The sequence below is a fragment of the Engystomops pustulosus genome, chromosome 5, assembly GCF_040894005.1.
Source record: "Engystomops pustulosus chromosome 5, aEngPut4.maternal, whole genome shotgun sequence".
Classification (NCBI taxonomy): domain Eukaryota; kingdom Metazoa; phylum Chordata; class Amphibia; order Anura; family Leptodactylidae; genus Engystomops; species Engystomops pustulosus.
The window spans coordinates 89424843-89430842 of NC_092415.1; positions in this window are offsets into that span (position 1 = coordinate 89424843).

Genomic DNA, 6000 nt, shown 5'->3' on the forward strand with positions numbered 1-6000 from the left:
CTTGGAACACAGCTTTCTCTGAGGCATAGAAGCACAAAGCACAAAGATCAAGCAGGGAACACAGGAAGGGGTAGGGAATTCATCAGAATTGGCAGCTGGCCAGCGGCAATCATGAGAGCGCTGGCCCTTTAAATCTCAGAAGTCGGTGCTCGTGCACCCTAGGAGGCTGGGAAGTGCGCACCGTACCTTAAGAGTCAGTGCTAGACAGAGGTGCAAAGAAACAAATGACAAGCTATTAAACTATATTGGCTACAATGGGGAAACTTTTATTTTTCTGGCTACTGTGTGTTTACTGTTAGTATATTGGTACTATTGGGGACACCATTACTATATTGAATATAATGGGGGTTACCCCTATACGGCACATTATCCTGCAGAATACACATATACCATATGTACACTACACACATATATGCACACATACACTGTACATGCATAACATGCATAACAAACATATATAAACACAGCACCATATATACATTTCTGACTTACATACAATTCACCTTAAGTACAAACTGCCTGTATGTCACATTGCATTCCATACATGTGTAGTCATAAGTTTCAGGAGCCCCTCTTGTAACATACTGTCCAGGAGCCTTTTCCTCCCCCATGATATACTGTCCTGAAGCCTATACTCCCCTATAATATGCTGTTCATGAGCCCATATCCTCCTTATAATATAGGAGTGCCTTTCCAACCCCCTTAAAAATATTCTGTCCAGCAGCCATTACCAACCCCCCCCCCCCTCCCCAAATAAAATACAGTCATGGCCATACGTTTTGAGAATGACACAAATATTATATTATAACATGATCTGTTGCCCTCTGATCTTTATGTGTGTTTGTCAAATGTATATCAGCCCTTGATTCATGTGTGGTAACAGCACTCTAGACATGCTATGTGGATGGTTTGTATTACTTTATTGTTGGAAAATTTAATAAAAATACAATTAAAAAAAAAAAAGAATGAGTTAATACAAGTCAATATTTGCAGTGTTGACCCTTTTTCTTCAGGATCTCTGCAATTCTCCCTGGCATTCTCTCAATCAACTTCTGGACCAAATCCTGACTGATAGTAGTCCTTTCTTGCACAATCAATGCTTGCATTTTGTTACAATTTTGTTGGTTTTTGTTTGTCCACCCGTCTCTTGATGATTGACCACAAGTTCTCAGTGAGATTAAAATCTGGAGAGTTTTCAGGCCATGGACCCAAAATCTCCATGTTTTGTTCCATGAGCCATTTAGTATCACCTTTGCTTTATGGCAAGGTGCTCCATTATGAAAAGGCATTGTTGATCACCAAACTGCTCTTGGATGGTTGGGAGAAGTTGCTCTTGGAGGACATTCTGGTACCATTCTTTATTCATCGATGTGTTTTTAGGCAAGACTGTGAGAGAGCCGATTCACTTGGCTGAGAACCAACCTCACACATGAATGGTTGCAGGAGGCTTTACAGTTGGCATGAGACAAGACTGGTGGTATCGCTCACCTTGTCTTCTCCGAACAAGCTGTTTTCCAGATGTTCCAAACAATCGGAAAGGGGACTTTACCCCAGTCCTCAGCAGTCCACTCCCTGTACCTTTTGCAGAACATCAGTCTGTCCCTGATGTTTTTCTGGAGAGAAGTGGCTTTTTTGCTGCCCTCCTTGACACCAGGCCTTGCTCCAATAGTCTCCGCCTCACAGTGCATGCAGATGCACTCACACCTGCCTGCTGCCATTCCTGAGCAGGCTCTGCACTGCTGGTAGTCCGATCCTAAAGCTGAAACACTTTTAAGAGGCGGTCCTGGTGCTTGCTGGTCCTTCTTGGGCGCCCTGGAGCCTTTTTGGCAACAATGGAACCTCTCTCCTGGAATTCCTTGATGATGCAAAGGATTGTTGACTGAGGTGCAATCTTTCTAGCTGCGATATTCTTCCCTGTTAGGCCAGTTTTGTGCAGTGCAATGATGACTGCACATGTTTCTTTAGAGATAACCATGGTTAACAGAAGAGAAACAATGATGCCAAGCACCAGCCTCCTTTTAAAGTGTCCAGTGGTGTGATTCTTACTTAATCATGACAGATTGATCTCCAGCCCTGTTCTCATCAACATCCACACCTGTGTTAATGGAGCAATCACTGAAACGATGTTGGTTGCTCCTTTTAAGGCAGGCCTGCAATGAAGTTGAAATGTGTTTTGGGGGAAAAAGTTCATTTTCTAGGCAAATATTGACTTTGCAATTAATTGCTGTTCATGCTTTATAACATTCTGGAGTATATGCTAATTGCCATTATAAAACCTGATGCAGTAAACTTTGTAAAAATTTACATTTGTATCATTCTCAAAACTTATGGCCATGACTTTACTGTGCAGGAGTGCCTTTCCCAGGCCCCAATAATATACTGTCCAAGAGTGCCTATCCCACCCCGCCACCAAATAATATACTGCCTCGGAGTGCCTTTCCCACCCTCCCTAATAATATATTGTGCAGTGGTGCCTCAATGACACACATAGAATTGATTCTGTATCAGTTCTCTTTCCAGGGCCAGTCGTGAACATGGTTGCACACCCTGTGATTGCGGTCGTTACAACCCTAGGGCTACCCTTAATGTTTTGGCTACTGTGGGCGCACTGTTACTATAAATGCTACTGTTGGGGCACCATTAAGATAATGGCTACAGTGGGGGCATTGTTGCAGAGTTGGCTCCTGGGATGAAGTAAGGAACCATTTTTGTTTTGTTGAATCTGCAGAGATGAGATCTAGCTGGAAGAAGGTGACATGGTGGTCAGAAGTGATGTCACATCTCTATTCCTTTTCTGTGACTACATCTGATGAATGCATCTTCCTGTATAGTCTATGCACAGAAGGCATTTTATTCAGGCCCTTCTAGATTTTGTTCTTGGCTCGGCCTCTCAATTTAACTGGTTGGTGGATAAACCAACCCTATGTTTGCTGCCCGGGGCTTGCAACATTTATGTCACTTGTGTTGTCCTGACTTAGCTTGTTTCTGGCAATAGACAAATGAAAAAAACCCTCCATCTTTGAAACTGGATCGTAAATATACTAATCTTCTAGCTGTATTTTTCTTTTAAAACATACACATAATTGATTGCAAAGGATTAGGAGTAACAAGAGAGTGAGACTAAAGCTAGCCTACGCGCTTCAATATTATTCATGGCTTGATATACTCTGTGAGTCTTTAACCCCTTAAGGACGCAGGTTTTTTTCCCTCATTTTTCGCTCTCCACCTTCAAAAATCCATAATTTTTTCATTTTTACGTGTACAGACCTGTGTGAGGGCTTATTTTGTGCGTAACAAATTTTACTTTCCCGTAATGTTATTTATTTTAACATGCCGTGTACTGCAAAGCTGAAAAAAAATTCCAAATGTGGAAAAATTGAAAAAAAGTTCTTGTGGGCTCAGTTTTTACAACTTTGACTATGCGCTCCAAATAACACCTCAGTTTTATTCTTTGGTTCGGTGCCATCGCGGTGATACCAAATTTATATAGGTTTTATTGTGTTTTAATACATTTTCAAAAATGAAACGAATGTGTACAAAAAAGAAAAACATTTTTTTGCCATTTCTGAAGCTAATAACATTTTCATACTTTGGCGCACGAAGCTGTGTGAGGTGTCATTTTTTGCAAAATGAGCCGACGTTTGCATTGCTACTATTTTGAGGTCTGTGCGACATTTTGATAATTTTTATTCAATTTTTTATGTGATGTAAAAAGGTCTAAAAGTCACATTTCGGACATTTGGGCGCCATTTCCCGTCTCGGAGGTCACCGCCGGCTGTAACCATTTTTATATTTTGATCTTTCGATAGATCGGGCATTTTGGGACGCGGCGATACCTAATGTTTCTGTGATTTTTACTGTTTATTATGTTTTATATCAGTTCTAGCGAAAGGGGGGTCATTTGAATTACATTAACCCTAGATAGTCAGATCGTTTCTACCATATACTGCAATACTTCTGTATTGCAATATATGGCATTTTTGCACATGATTCATTACAATGAGCCACTGGCTCATTGTAACGAATCTGCAGAAGCCATTAAGCCTTGGGTCAAACGAAGACCCAAGGCTACCATGGCAACCAATCACCGCCCCCCGATGATGTTCGGGGGCGCGGCGATCGGAATAAAGATGGTGGTGCCCGCGCGTCTTTTAAATGCCGCCGGCGACTTTGCCGGCAGCAATCAAAAGGTTAATAGCCGCGATCGGTGCAAGCACCGACCGCGGTTATTAGCGGTGGGGGTTTGCTGCAATATGCAACAACACCCACCTTTGTATGAAGAAGACTCAGCCCGTGAGCCCTCTTCACACCGCATTAAGGGGTTAAATTACCCGTCCCTTAGGTCAAGTGACATACTCCATCACTCATGGAGCATCTGCTACAATCGCTATTTGGGAACGGTTCCTACAGGTCTCTATTCATACGTTTGCATTTCAGGTTTGTCTAACAGTACCATATATAAAAATAGTTCTAAGACATATTAATACTTGTGTATGACCCTAATAGGAAAAACACACATGGAAAGTTACTTCTATAATTAGTAGAAACAAATTAGGTCCTGTTTTTATTTAATCCTTGCAGGGTTCTTAATGTAAAAATCCAAAATGTTTTGGAACTGAGAAGTTTTCTTTTATGATCTCTTCCATGTTTAGGCTTAATTACTTTTTCTCTAGCAGAGTGATAATGAATTTGTGTCTCCTCAATGTATTTCTTTGAAATGTTTAGACACTACAGAAATGTTAACTGCATTTTTACTTGTAATGTCAGATAAGTGTTGTCTAAACCTTGTTTTTAAAGAAGTGATAGTACAGCCTACACATTGGGGCTTATTTACTTAAGGTCCGCAGAACGGACTATTGTCGGATTTTGGAAATTATCAGGATTTGCGCAACTGTGACAGCAATTTAGAAGGGGATTTGTCGCACGCAATCAGATTTTGGTGCATTTTGGCTTTCATGCGACAGAAATTGGGGACGGGCTGTTGGACGATCCGACTGATTCGGACTGAGTGCGGGATTTAATATTCAAATTGTGTCGCAACCAATGCACTTACATACACCGGGAAGAACAGACCTAAAAAAAAAAAAACACTTCATGCTAAAAAAGGTAGAGAAAATGATATATGTAACTGTATATATAAACTGTAATGCTACACATGTAGCCTATTTACTTTCCCGCATTACCAGTAAAACACAATATTTAGGTAGTACTATCACTTCTTTAAAAACAAGGATTAGACAACACTTATCTGACAATACAAATAAAAATGCAGTTAACCTTTCTGCAGTGGCTAAACATTTCAAAGAAATACATTGAGGAGACACAAATTCATTATCACTCTGCTAGAGAAAAAGTAATTAAACGTGGAGGAGATCATAAAAGAAAACTTCTCAGTAGGGAAAGATTTTGGATTTTTCCATTAAAAACTTGAACTCCGCAAGAATTACCGTATATACTTGAGTATAAGCCGACCCGAGTATAAGCCGAGGCCCCTAATTTTACCACCAAAAACTGGGAAAACTTATTGACTCGAGTATAAGCTGAGGGTGGGAAATGCATTGGTCACAGCCTCCCAGTATATAGCCAGCAAGTCTGATGTAGTATATAGCTTGCCAGCCCCCTGTAGTATACAGCCTTCCAGCCCCTGTAGTATATAGCCTGCCAGCGCCCTGTAGTATATAGCCTGCCAGCCCCCTGTAGTATATATCCAGCTGGCCCCCAGTAGTATATAGCCAGCCCTCAGCACTATATAGCCAGCCAGCCCTCAGTAGTATATAGCCAGCCCCCAGTAGTATATAGCCTGCAAGCCACCAGTAGTATATAGCCAGCCTGTCCTCTTAAGTTTACAGCCAGCCACCCAGCCCCCTTAAGTATACAGCCAGCCTGCCCCCTTAAGTATACAGCAAGCCCGCATAAAAAAATTATCTTACATACTCACCTTCCGGCGTCCCCGATGCTCGTCATGGGTTTTCTCCTGTCTTCTCCACTGTAACAGCAAGC